The sequence below is a fragment of the Pleurodeles waltl genome, chromosome 2_2 (genome assembly GCF_031143425.1).
Source record: "Pleurodeles waltl isolate 20211129_DDA chromosome 2_2, aPleWal1.hap1.20221129, whole genome shotgun sequence".
NCBI lineage: Eukaryota > Metazoa > Chordata > Amphibia > Caudata > Salamandridae > Pleurodeles > Pleurodeles waltl.
The window spans coordinates 936,448,995-936,461,742 of record NC_090439.1 but is presented as its reverse complement, the minus strand read 5'-3'; positions in this window follow the sequence as shown (position 1 = coordinate 936,461,742).

Sequence of the window (12,748 nt, the reverse complement as noted above, 5' to 3'; positions counted from 1 at the left end):
GGTATATGTAACTTCTTGAATTCTTTGCACTCCAGAATCAATGAGTATATTTCTTTCCCATACAACCATGCTGATTTGTTGTCAATTAACTTAAAACGTTCACCAAATTGCACAATTTCCAAATGTGAGGTATACACATCCTTATATTTACATCGTCGGAAGCTGAGTTCCTCCACAGAAACAGAAAGCATCCTCACTTCTTTAATATTCAAGTTGTGAGCAATTCAGAACATATTATAGTGAGCATGAAATTAAAATACCAAATTCAGAATAGAAATGGAGAAAAGGGGGTTAGTCTTTTGACAAAGAAAAATCCCTTGATGATAGGTTTGCTTTTGCCCCCTGCTCAGCGGTCCCTTCTGCACAGCACACTGCTCCTAGGCATTACAAGAGAGGACCAAGCCAAGCTTCTTCTCCAAGGACAGGGCCCGGCTGCTCTTCAGCTTCTCCAGCACCTCCTGCAACAACTCGATCCAATCAAGCCTATGGTTCGCACCCATCTCATTTGTGAACTGCCATGTTTCCAAGGACTGGCTATTAGACCTGGCATCCTTAGGGTGCTCTTACCGCTGACTTTTTGCCTTTCATCTCTGTTTCAGCTGTATCTTTTTGTTTGCCTTAGGACATTGAGCACCTTACCACTGCTAACGAGTGCTAAAGTGCTTCTCCCCTAAACATGGTAATTTTAGTGAATCCACAATTGGCATATTTAATTTACTTGAAAGTCTCCTTGTAATGTGGTATACCATATACCAGAGACCTGTAAATTAAATACTACTAGTGGGCCTGCAGCAATGACTGTGCCACTCACTTAAGTAGCCCTGCAGAAATGTCTCAGGCCTTGTCACTGCAAAGCCTGTGTCTGCAGTTTCACTGCCACTTTGACTTGGCAGTTAAAACTTCTTGCCAAGCCTTAAACTCCCCCTCTTCTTACATATAAGGTATACACTAGGTAGCCCTTTCGGCAGGATGGCATGAAAGCAAAAGGCAGCACATTTACCTTTAAGTATTACATATCCTGGTAAGAAACAACTCCCAAAGTCGTGTTTCATTACTGTGAGGACTGCTCCTCCCTTAGGCCAGCATTGGAAATTCCTTAATAAACAATTCAAGCTGTACATCCTAAACAGAAAGAAGTGTCTGCATCATGAATCATGACATTGGAAAGTTAATGATAAAAACTCTTTACTGGTAAAGTCAGATTTATTATTACTGTTTTAGAAATGCCACTTTTATTAAAAAGCGTGCATTTCTCTGCCCTGTGTGCCTGACAGCCTCTATCCAATAAACATCTGGACTGGGCTGGGTGACAGATATATTTGTGTATTCCCTCCAGCCACCCACAACACAGGATACTCAACTGCATCTACATTCATCTACATACTGCTGGATCTTTCTGGGCAGGAGGGTGGGGGTCACATGTACACTTCAAAGGATAGTGGCCTGAGCCCACACAAAGGGCTGAGAACCTCCCACTGGTAGCATGGAGCCAGGGCTAAGCAGAAAGGGAGAACTGCACACTTCAGAGAGATCCTTTGAAGGCATCCCTCACATCGAAGTCACTTTTGGATATAAGTACTGGGTTTCTTACCCCCTGAAATCAGATCACTACTGGACTTGAGAAGAACTGGATTAAAGACTGCCACTCTGCCACTCTGCCTGGATGGGACCCATCCAGCTGAACCAAAATGTCTCTAAGGGCTTGCTGGCTTGCCCCCTCTGCTTCTTCAGACTCAGGTACATCAAAGGCTGCTTGCAACTCTCCTGGTGCTGCTGCACTCTCTCGTCTGTGAGCCCTACTCCTGCATGAAGTGCCCCACTCCAGTACTGGGCTCCAGAAATGGGTTCTGAAGCTAAAACCTTCAAATATGGACGCATCGCCCTGAGTTCAGTAGACAGATTGATGCATCACATCTTCACCAGTGACACAGTGGCTGCCCGACAACAGCAAATTCACAGACTGCTTGGCACAATGATGGCACTCTGCAAGGTCCATGGATGATGCATCGTATTCACATTGTTGCCAGAGCTCGCCGGCGATGCAGTGCCCTGAGTGGGGCAGAAAATTTGCTGCATCATGTCCTCATCAATGATGCTTTGCTCTTCCAAAGATACTGTTTCTGCAGACCCTGCATCTGTTCTGTAGCCGGCCTACCCTCCATCACGGTTGGCCTGGATTTTGACTTTGCACCTGTCCCTCGTGGCCTCAAGTAACCTTTTGACTGATAGTGACTTGTAAGCACTGTTTTCGCATTTAGCAGCTGATTATGAGTTTGTCGGTCCTGGGACAACCATGGTGGAGTTAGCGGTTTCAACTGTTGCCGGCCTGGTTGTCAGACCACCCTATTACGCGTTTGGCAGTCATACCAACAAAAGACCGGCAGTGGTCTGACAGCACCGTCAGGCAGCACAGACCGCTATGGTCACAAAGAAGCACAAACAGACTGACGTACCCTGTGTTTCTGCCGGACTCATTATGAAGCTGTACACTGTCAATGTGACCATTACAGAACACCCACCATGTGGAAGCTGGAATGAATGAACAGTATAAAGGGTGACACTCACCTACAGGCAGCCTTACACATCCAGTACCACAGTGGAGCCCTTCACAAACATTATGCCACTGCTGATGATCATTGAAAGACAACAAAATCAATGCTGCCGTGGATGTCAACAATCGTAAGTACACAAATCTACCTGTATCATTAACCTTAAAAACAGCTTGTAGGGCCAGCTTACACATCATCGGGGGGCTCGCCATGGGCAGCAGGTACACTTCTTAACCTATATACACTCAGTAACATACATCAACATGGACACGTGCACAGTCACAATACATCCCCTTGGGCAGCACACACACTCCACTGCACTACTGAACAAATACATAGGCCACACAGCTCAGGCACAAGGAGACTGAAGGCTACACAACAATGTAACACACATCAGCAACAACAAACAGCAGATATAAAAATTCAACTCACACACTCACATTCCACACTGACCAGGGACTCTCCTTACATATGACACACGTATGTACCGATGTGCCATGGAACGCAAACAACACCACTAGTAAACAGCCCTATAATGGACACACATTACGCACAACACAGCACAATGAAAGGACAATAGCGTGGACTAAACACAGAGAGACAAATAGACAAAGAACACTATGCCAACTATACCTGCACAATTGTGATGGGGCCATCTGGGACACCCAGGGAAGGAGAGTGCACTGAGGCATATATCACTTTGAACAGGCCCCTCAAACATCATTTGAGCACATGAAATGGCCCAACATGGGTCTGAGGGACAAACAATAATGTCATGTACATCTGCACAGTGGGGAAGGGCAAGTCAACAAAACACATACAACTCCTAATGCATGGGACATACCTCTACTGGAACTAGCTGCAAGGGACACAGACCTAAATGGACACATGCACAGTCTAATACAAACACAACTAGCACAACATAACACACTCCAACCCAGATTTATACTTGCTTTGCACCAAATGTGCATCATTTTGTTTTAGGCAAATTCGGCACAAACCTAACTCCAAATGTATACTTTGGCGCTAGACCCATCTAGTGCCAAAGTTTTGTAGCTAAAGTGATTTTGTCCTAGTGTGAAACAACCTTGCATCAATGAGATGCAAGGTAGGCGTTCCCAGGCAAAAAATTACGATATGACCTTAGCGCCATATTTACCCCCTATGCTAAAATCAAGCACAAAGGGAAGGGGGCACTAAATAATGGTGCTAAGCATGGTTAGCGCCATTATTTAATGCCTGGATCAAGCAGGCATTAGGGGACCTGTGAGCTTATTTCCGTGGTCAGAGGCCATGGAATGGGCCCACAGGTGCCCTTCTGTAGCCCCAGGTACTCCCCCAACCACACCAGAGGGACGTTAGAGGATGGGGAACCCCATCTTCTGGCGAGTAGGGTAAGTCCAGGTAAGTGTTGTTTAATTTTTTTTTAAAGTGCAGTGGGGGGACCTAACTTGGGCCTCCCTACTTGGCACTGGGCCCAATGGCCATGCCTAATGGCCATGTGTCCCCTGCACATGGCCATTCGGGTGGTGGGCATGACTCCTGTCTTTAATAAGACAGGAGTGATGTACATGGGGGTTTTACAACTCAAATGATGCTAGTTTCGTTTGAGGCATTTTTATGCCTCTGTCCACACTAGTGTCATCCTTTGACATACAACCTTCTGTTCCCCCTACGACTCCCCCACCCAGCTAGCATCCTTTTTTAAGATGCTAGCCAGGCCTTACTGTTGGCTACCGTCATTCCTTAAATATGATGGCCGGCCGGCGTCTTGGAATTTCGCTAGCCGGCGGTATACTTTTTCATGCAAAACTGCATTAGCGCAGTTTTGCGTGAATAAGTATAAATATGCCCTTCCTGTCTGCACAAACAAAACTAAAGATGACACATATCACATTAATACTTTATGCATATCATGGGGACAAGTTTAATACCATACATGCCCACATTGGACAACACATAGAAAAATACTTACCATACCAAAAAGTACACAATGCCATGACACCACCATTGCATTTACACATGCATTCCTATATACACAACAAATAACACAAACCTATAAACAAAACATATACACTTCTCTTGGGGGACACCAACACTGCCCCAAAGTCACATACTGCAAACAACAGAGCATGTAGCAGCGAGCAGGCTGAAACACACAACTGGAGGCACACTACCAAATTAACTCAGGAACAACATAAAGCTAGAAAAAGACTTGCAGGATAAATGTGTACACAAAATAAAACAACTCTTTGGGTTTATTCCAAAACCAAATTGGAAATGTCCAGTGTCATTGGCCAGTCCATCCATTTTTAAAATGCACAGTACTGTGCCAAAACTTGATTCTTTTTACTGCTAGGAAATCCCACTTGAAGGGACATCAGGCATGTATTATCAGAGGTGAGGGGGTGGGGGATTGGATTTGGGAGGGGGCTCTGGGCTTTGGAGGTGTGGCCTTCGTCTTGGGAGTTGTGGGCTTCTTCTTGGGGGTGGGAGGTATGACTACTTGCATTGGGGCAGTGGAGGCCTTGGAGGTGGAAGGGATGGCCTGGGAGCTGGGTGGGGTCCTTCTGGGTCTGGATAGGGGGGTAACAGGGCAAAGGTTAAGCTCCCGCAAAAAAAGTTTATTTGACACACCAGGACAGTCAACAGAATGGGATGCGATTGAGGGAGTGGTTATAGGCTGTGCTGCTGTGGATTTTGTGGGTGCATGCTTCTGCAAGGTATGCTTGTGTGTGGTGGGTGTCTGTTGGGTGGGCGAGTGTGGGTATTTGTGTATCTTAAGGGGAGGGATGGTGAAGGTCCTGGGGGATGTGGGATTGGCGGTGTGTGTGTCTGTTGGGGAGTTGACTGCAGGTTGGCTGGATGTGGTGGATCTATGTGTGTCTGTAGATATGGTGGCTGCAGGTGTGATGCTTGTGGTGGATTGTCTGCGGGTCTGCTATGGTGGTGACTGTGGGTTTGATGGGAGTAGTGGGTGTGTCAGCGACTGTTCGTGTTGTGCCAGTGGATATGCTTGATGTTGTGTCTGTTATTCTGGTGGTGGTGGGAGTGACCAGGGAAGAAGTGAATGTTGTTGAGTACATAGGTGGCTGTTGTTTGTGTGTGTGCTAGTGTGTTTTATGGTGCTTGTGTTTGTGTGAGCTACTCTTGGGTGTTGCGGTGGATGTCTGCAGATCTGTTTGTGTGCCTTGGGTAGGTAAGGGGAGGGGGATTTGGATTGGGAAGAGGGAGTTGAAGGGGGGGATGGAAGGTGAAGGGTGACTGGCTGTCATCAGTGAAGAGGCCAGAGCCTGAGAAGATCTCTGTACTCCAACCAGTGCACCATGAATTCCTCCCAGGAATGGATTGGTCTATTGTAGATGACTTGCGATTCCCTAGATGGCATTTACAATAGCTGACTGACCCACAGAAATTGTCCTTAGGAGGTCAATAGCCTCCTCGGTGAGGGCAGAAGCGATAACAGGGGCTGGGTTGGAGGTGCCTGCGGCCAAGGAGATGCCCATCCTCTTAGGTGAGTGGGCACAGCCAAATTGGTGGAAGCAACAGGGAGGACGGTGATAGAATGGGGGTGGCAGACAAGGAGGGTGCTAGAGAGTGCCCTGTTGGGTCTACCACCACTAGGGAGTAGCCACTGGAGGAAGAATCTGGTGATGAGGACGATGTTTCGGTCTCCCTCTGGCACTCACCTTGCCCTCCGGGCCACTGAATCACTCTGTGTCAGTTGTATATTTACCCAAGGTCCTTTGGTCAGATGCTTTCCCATTCAGCTCGGCCCCATTTCCTCCTCTTGCCAGTGCTGATGCTGCAAAGACAAAGAAGAATAGGGTAATCACATGTCCATGATAACACTTAAACCACAATTCTGTTTTACAAGCAATATCATTATTTCAAGTAGGCCCCAGCAACAAACTCCACCTAAGTGGCCCATTCATGTGAAATAACATATGCATGAATGGCATCTGGATTTTCCAAAGCTTCCCACAGGAAAATCTGGATCACGGGCAAACACAAAAGCCATACAACAACTAAGAGAGCTCTTTACCCTCAAAGCTGTGCCCCATGCAGCAGACCTCAGTTGTCTATTAGCAAACAATAGTATCCTAATGTAAAGTCCATTCCCACATATCCCACACAAGGTCATGCACACATGTATTTGGCATATAATAATGAACCAACAATGAGAAATGATGCCCTGAATTCCTGCTAGGTTGCTTGCAAAAGTACAATATTCTGGAGCAGTTGACATTGAAATACCCCTGTCACACTGGAAACATATCAACAATGTACACCTCACCAAGTGACATCTGTCCCACTAGAGTCAAGGAGGTAGTATCAATGTCACTTAGATAGGCCTCATGTGTGGCATTGAAATTAACACTGTTGAGGACATGTCCAATATGTCAGGGAGAGATATCCCCAGACTACACAAAACAATGAATCAACAAGCCCCAGGATAGTCACCACTAATGTCTGACACCCAGAACAATGACAGTCTCTGAATGTTTCTGTAGAAACCATCTGTCCTTTGCATGTTGGAAGGACACAGAGCTTGCAAGGACTAATAAAATGCTCACAACCTGTTGCCTAATGAGAAGCAACATTACCATCCACATCTTGGACATGCCAACCCTGGTGTCTTTCTGTGGATGATTGACTGTAGCCAAACACACGTGATGTCAACATCACTGCAAGTCATTCAATGATGCATGCCACCAGTTAGGGCATGATCCTTAACTGTTGCACACTCTGGGCCTATCTGTCATGTCACTCATTGCTACTGCAGTTCTACATACCAAATGACATACTATGATGCATAAAGTTATCTGCCAGACAAAAAACAATGGTGACACACTCCTGTCTGTGAAACAACATGAACTATACCCCTTATTATAAATGAATTATTGCACAAACAGTTTGCCATGCACATATAAGAGAGGGAAGACAGACAGTATCCCAACAACAGAGGTACACCTTGCATTGAACTGCAGCCTACAAATGCCTACTTAAGAGAAATGGACACATGCTGACATGTAGGTACAAGGAATGTTGGCAACAGTAATGGCACATCATTTATTTTCAATAGACATTCCCCACTTACCAAGGGAAAGTAGATTGATACAGCTGCGATTAGCCATGTGAGCCATATCACATGTATGATGGACACCTACACATCACAGGCTTCAATGAGGCAACAACACCCATCATACACTGAAGATAATTAACTCCTATATGGCAAATGTATACATACACATATACCCAGACACATGACAAAGGTCAGTGATCCATCACCTACTTACCTTTGGCCTGTAACATTTAGGAGTAGTGATCTTGTGAATAGAAATTATACCCACTACAGCAACAAACAGTACATGAATGAACACAGCCATGTGTGGTCCCTGCAGCAGGTTTGGGGATTCCTCCAGTTTTGTCCTAGGTACCAGGCTCAAAAGGCAAGGCACATCGGTTTGATACAAATGACATGTCAATACAAACAATCTCCCATCTACTGTATTACACATGGCTCTTCCCTAATTGTCAGGAGGAGCAGTCAGAACCTCACTCAATCGCCTGGCAATCGGACAGGCAGGGATTTGCTGTGTACTCACCCCCATTTTACTGCTGTGCTACCCTCAAATTCCCATCCAGCTCTGGATAGGCCACTGCCCAAATGGGGCCCGAAGGGGGTGTCATTGTCCGACGGGTACCCCACCAATGTTGGGAGGACAGCCCCAGCTGGGCCTCATTGATCTTCTAGGCCAAGCGTCTCAGGTCCTCCCACCTCTTGTGACAGTGGGCGCTCCACCAGCTGTGGACCTCCAGGGTCCGCACTTTCTTTGTATGGCTCTCCAGATCCCATTCTTCTGATGGGCATTGACCTGTATGGATGCAGAATACAAAATAAGAAATTATGTCCACAAGTCTCTTCCAAAATGGCTGAGTTACATACATGTCAGCACACCAAGCTAAGAACATTCTGTTTTGCACATACTAGACATTGAGTACAGGGACATGACTACAAACACTTCCCAGTCTGCAGACAAAGCCACAACCCTGCTCAAGCCCTGCACTGACTAGATAGGTCAACTGACATCTTGTGGGACATGCTCTAGCAATCTGACTGAGACCAGAGAAACTATGAGACACATCACTACTCTGTGGCTTCTGAAGGATAGACTCCTTATCCATGAATGCATCAAAAGAAAAACACTCCCTGAGAATGATTCTATGCATAGAGTCCCTACAGGCTACTGCCAGATTACAAGTATTGTAAGCATGTTTGTCATGGTTGTAATGGTAGTGAGAAATGCTGCTTTCTGGTGTAGGTTGATTTTCAATGATCATTACAGAAATGCCACTTCCTGAAAGTGAGCATTTCTCTGTGCTTATGACTCTGGTGTTTTGCAGCTTGACTCCAATCCACGGCTGGGCAGAGAGACAGTTGGGCTTTGTGCATACTTTTCAGAAAGCCTGTACACAGAGAGGGTGGAGGTGTCACAGAGGTGCATCTACATACTGAATAGTGTTCCTGGGCTGAGAGAAGGAAGAGGGGGGCACAGCAGCATTTGTGAAGGCTGTGCCCTGGCCTCACACAATAAGGTTGTTTACCCCCAACTGATGTTTGGAGCCTGTGCTGGAGGAGAGAGGGGGCACTAACAAAACCAGTTGCAACTGGCTGGAGCCTCCTCTCCCCTTCCTATGGAAACACACTGTAAATTGAGTTAAGTACAGGGGATTTTTCCCCACAATTTAGACATTCTTGGAACAAGAAACATACTTGGAACTGGACACAGGATGCTGCTGTAAGGACTCCCCAAGGAACCGCCTTGGATTGCTGCTGTTGTGCTGACCTGTGACCTGCTGGGTCACCAGGAGGAATTGCCACTGACTGCATTTACCTTGTGCTTGCCTGTTGCTGGGCCCTGCCACCTGTACCTCCATTTATTGTCTCCGGGGTCTGGGTGCTGTGGTCCCTGTTCCCAAGTCACCTTTACTGCTCAAGCGCTGGAAGAGCGATATTATTCCTCCAAAGCACAAGGACAACAATGTGTTTAGGGGCCCCAGTGCAGGCGCATAGTGCTTGGAGAAGTGCCCTACCTAGTTGGCTGGAAGCGCCATGAGAGCGTCCTATTTACAACCTTCCTAGTGCTTGGGAAGTGCTTGCCACGATCGCTGTGCCCCTTCTCACCGCCGTGACCCGGGCACTCCTATTACTGTTAGAATTCACAATAGTCGGGTGAGGCCCCCATCGGTGCACCACTAATTGTTTCTGGGTTTTGGGCCCCCCACCTTGTTGGAGGGCCAGTTGAGGCTCAGGGATGGCCCCCAAAGATTGCAGTCCCCAGGAGGGGCCCATTATAAACCGAGAGGGAGTGCGGGTCACCCCTTTCTTCCCCCAATCGTCAAAGTGGCCCCGAGAGAGCGCACAGAGCACCAGGGGCCCCATTTTTTATCTTCCTGGCAATGGAAGTGCCTTTATCATACATACAGGTACTTTCCATGGACATACCTAATTCAGATAATCCTAATATGGACCTTATGAATTTGTGTTATGCTACCCTGTTTGGTTTCTGATGCACCACATATGTTTATATGTGTTTTATGACTTGCCATAGTTTTTTTTATAATTCTCTTAGTATAGGCATTTATTATATTCCATGACAAGTGCATTTATTTATTTACTGTGATTCCTGGCTACTGCTTATTTTGCAGAATCCTGAGTACTCACGTGTTCTAATGTGACAACTGCTTATTCTTGCAGAGTATTAGTAACGTTCTGACAACTGCTAAGGTAGCAAGGTATTACTGACATGTAATTTCTGGTCTAATTATGTTTTGTGTAATACAGTTTATTTTTACATAGCCCAGAGTTGTGTTTACTTTGTGGAGTATATATTGCATCACAAGTGTTGTGTGTGTTGTGCAAACACTTTACACATTGTCTCTTGGTTAGGCCTGACTGCTCGTGCCAAGCTACCAAGGGGGGTGAGCAGGGGTTATCTTGGATGTGTAACTCCCTTGCCCTGACTAGAGTGGGTGGGTTCTGCCTGGCTTAAGTGCATACCCTAGCCAACCAGAAACCCCATTTCTAACACCCAGGTATTCCTGTCAGGCCCTCAGGATGCAGTCTGCCCAAGACCTTCCACCTACTCAAAAAAAGTGAGGGGGGAGGAGGTGGGGGCCCGCCACCATTCTTCATTACCGCCAACTGGTGCCTAGATTCCGTGGTAAACGTACCTTCCTGCTGAGGTTGTTTTACTTCTTCCTGATGTCCTCCCTTGTGCGTGGATAGCTGCTTAGAGAATTCTTTGCCACAACTCCATTTTCCTGGCAATTGATGTTTGCTGGACCTGTGCTCCCAACAGGTGTGGCTCTACCCCGACAATTTCGTCCACCATGACCCTCAACTCATAATCCATGAAACATGGATGTTTTTGTTGGGACACGGTAGAGGTGTTGAGGACCGCGTGGTAGTGTTCACAGAGAAATACTGCAGATAAATATAAATGGTGAAGTGTAGGTGATGTGAGTGAGTGATGGTTGTTGTGGGTTGTGTGTGGTAGAAAAAATGTGTGTTGTGTATATTGTGCAGGTGTGGGATGTGTGTGTGGTGAAATGTACATGGATGCCAACTGTTGGTTTTTCTATATCTGAAAGAGATTTTGCTTGTCTGTGGTTCTGTGTAGAGTTTTGTTTGCAAAGGATTGTGGGTTGTGTAGGCATGTGTTATATAGTGCAGTGTGTATGTATGTTGGGTATGTGGATGTGTGTCAGGTGTGGGGATATTAAAACCTTTCAATTAGGTATTGTGTTTAGTGTGATGTGCGTTGAGACCGCTGCGGTTCGCACCGCCAATGGTTTTCCGCCATGGAAGAATCAATGTTGCGATTTGTGGATCGTAATCTAATGTGATGATTTTTGTCGGGCTGATGATGATGGTGGTGGAACCACCTCTTTTCCATTCTCCAGTGTCCTGGCAGTTTGGAAATTTGGCTGTTTTTTGGCAGACTTCACAGTATGACTCTTAATTCGGAGGTCAGATTCCTGCCAACATGGCGGTGTTTTAGCAGCCGCCACCATGGCAGTCTTCCCAAAAGACTACAAAACTCATAATGACCCTCTAAATGCTATAACTGTTGAATTTCTATGGTTTTGTATAGATAATGTCAACCTAACTATAATGTCCCTGTAACCTATAGTTTTTTCAGTGAATTTCTATTTTTTTTTATCACACACATTAATATTTGTGTCAGGTTGCAGAAAGCCAATCAGGGCCTTCCTTTTTCCCAGGATCCAAGGAGGATCCGAGGAGGGTCCTTGAATCTGTGGATTGGCTGAAAAAAAATGGGCAATTTTTTGCTCCCCATGTGTCCTATGGGTTCAGGATACATTTATGCTGAAACCTTATATGTTTTTTCACTGTTCCCCCTCAAGCAATGTGAGAAATAAAATGGTGGCTGCAACTTTTCTATCATGTTGCTGCCAATTAATCAGGGCCTTGCTTTTCCTCCGAATTCACAGAGGATCCAAAGAGAATCTAATGAGGATCTGCGTCCCTTTGTGTACAATTTTGGTTTTCATTTAATAACTACAAAACTACTGAACTGATATACATCAAATAAAACATTCTGAACCGAGACCTACCTTTTTGCCAAATTTGGTGTAATTCCATACAGTAGTTTGGCGCTATCGCTGTTCAAAATCCATTTGCTAAAATGAATGTGTAAAAGATGTTTTGGGGGGGGGCCTTTTTCTAGGCCTCCGCTTGAGAGACAGCAGCTAAAACCCGTGTGAATGTGTTTTGGAACATTTTGTGAACATTCATCAAACGACGACAAAGTAAAACAAAAAAACACTATTTCTATCGAAACTAGGTTCTACCTATAACTACCACCACTAGGGGTAGCATTTTATAGGAAGCACATTTGCACTTACTACCCCAAGTGACTCCTGTAGTAGAAGCATCAAATGAAGATAGTCCAGTGATAGAAGGATGAACATTGTTATAAAGAGTTCTTCCATTGAAGTGGGTACACCTCCCATACTGAGACAGTACTATATTTTTACGTGCAGAGTTCTATGCCCTGACTGTGAAGTCTCCACACTCAAGCGCACTATTAAAATGCAGTTTTGTGAATGCTGAAAAAGTGTAAACTTACACAAATGTGTAACTTTACCTTTGCAAATCAGGCCCAGAT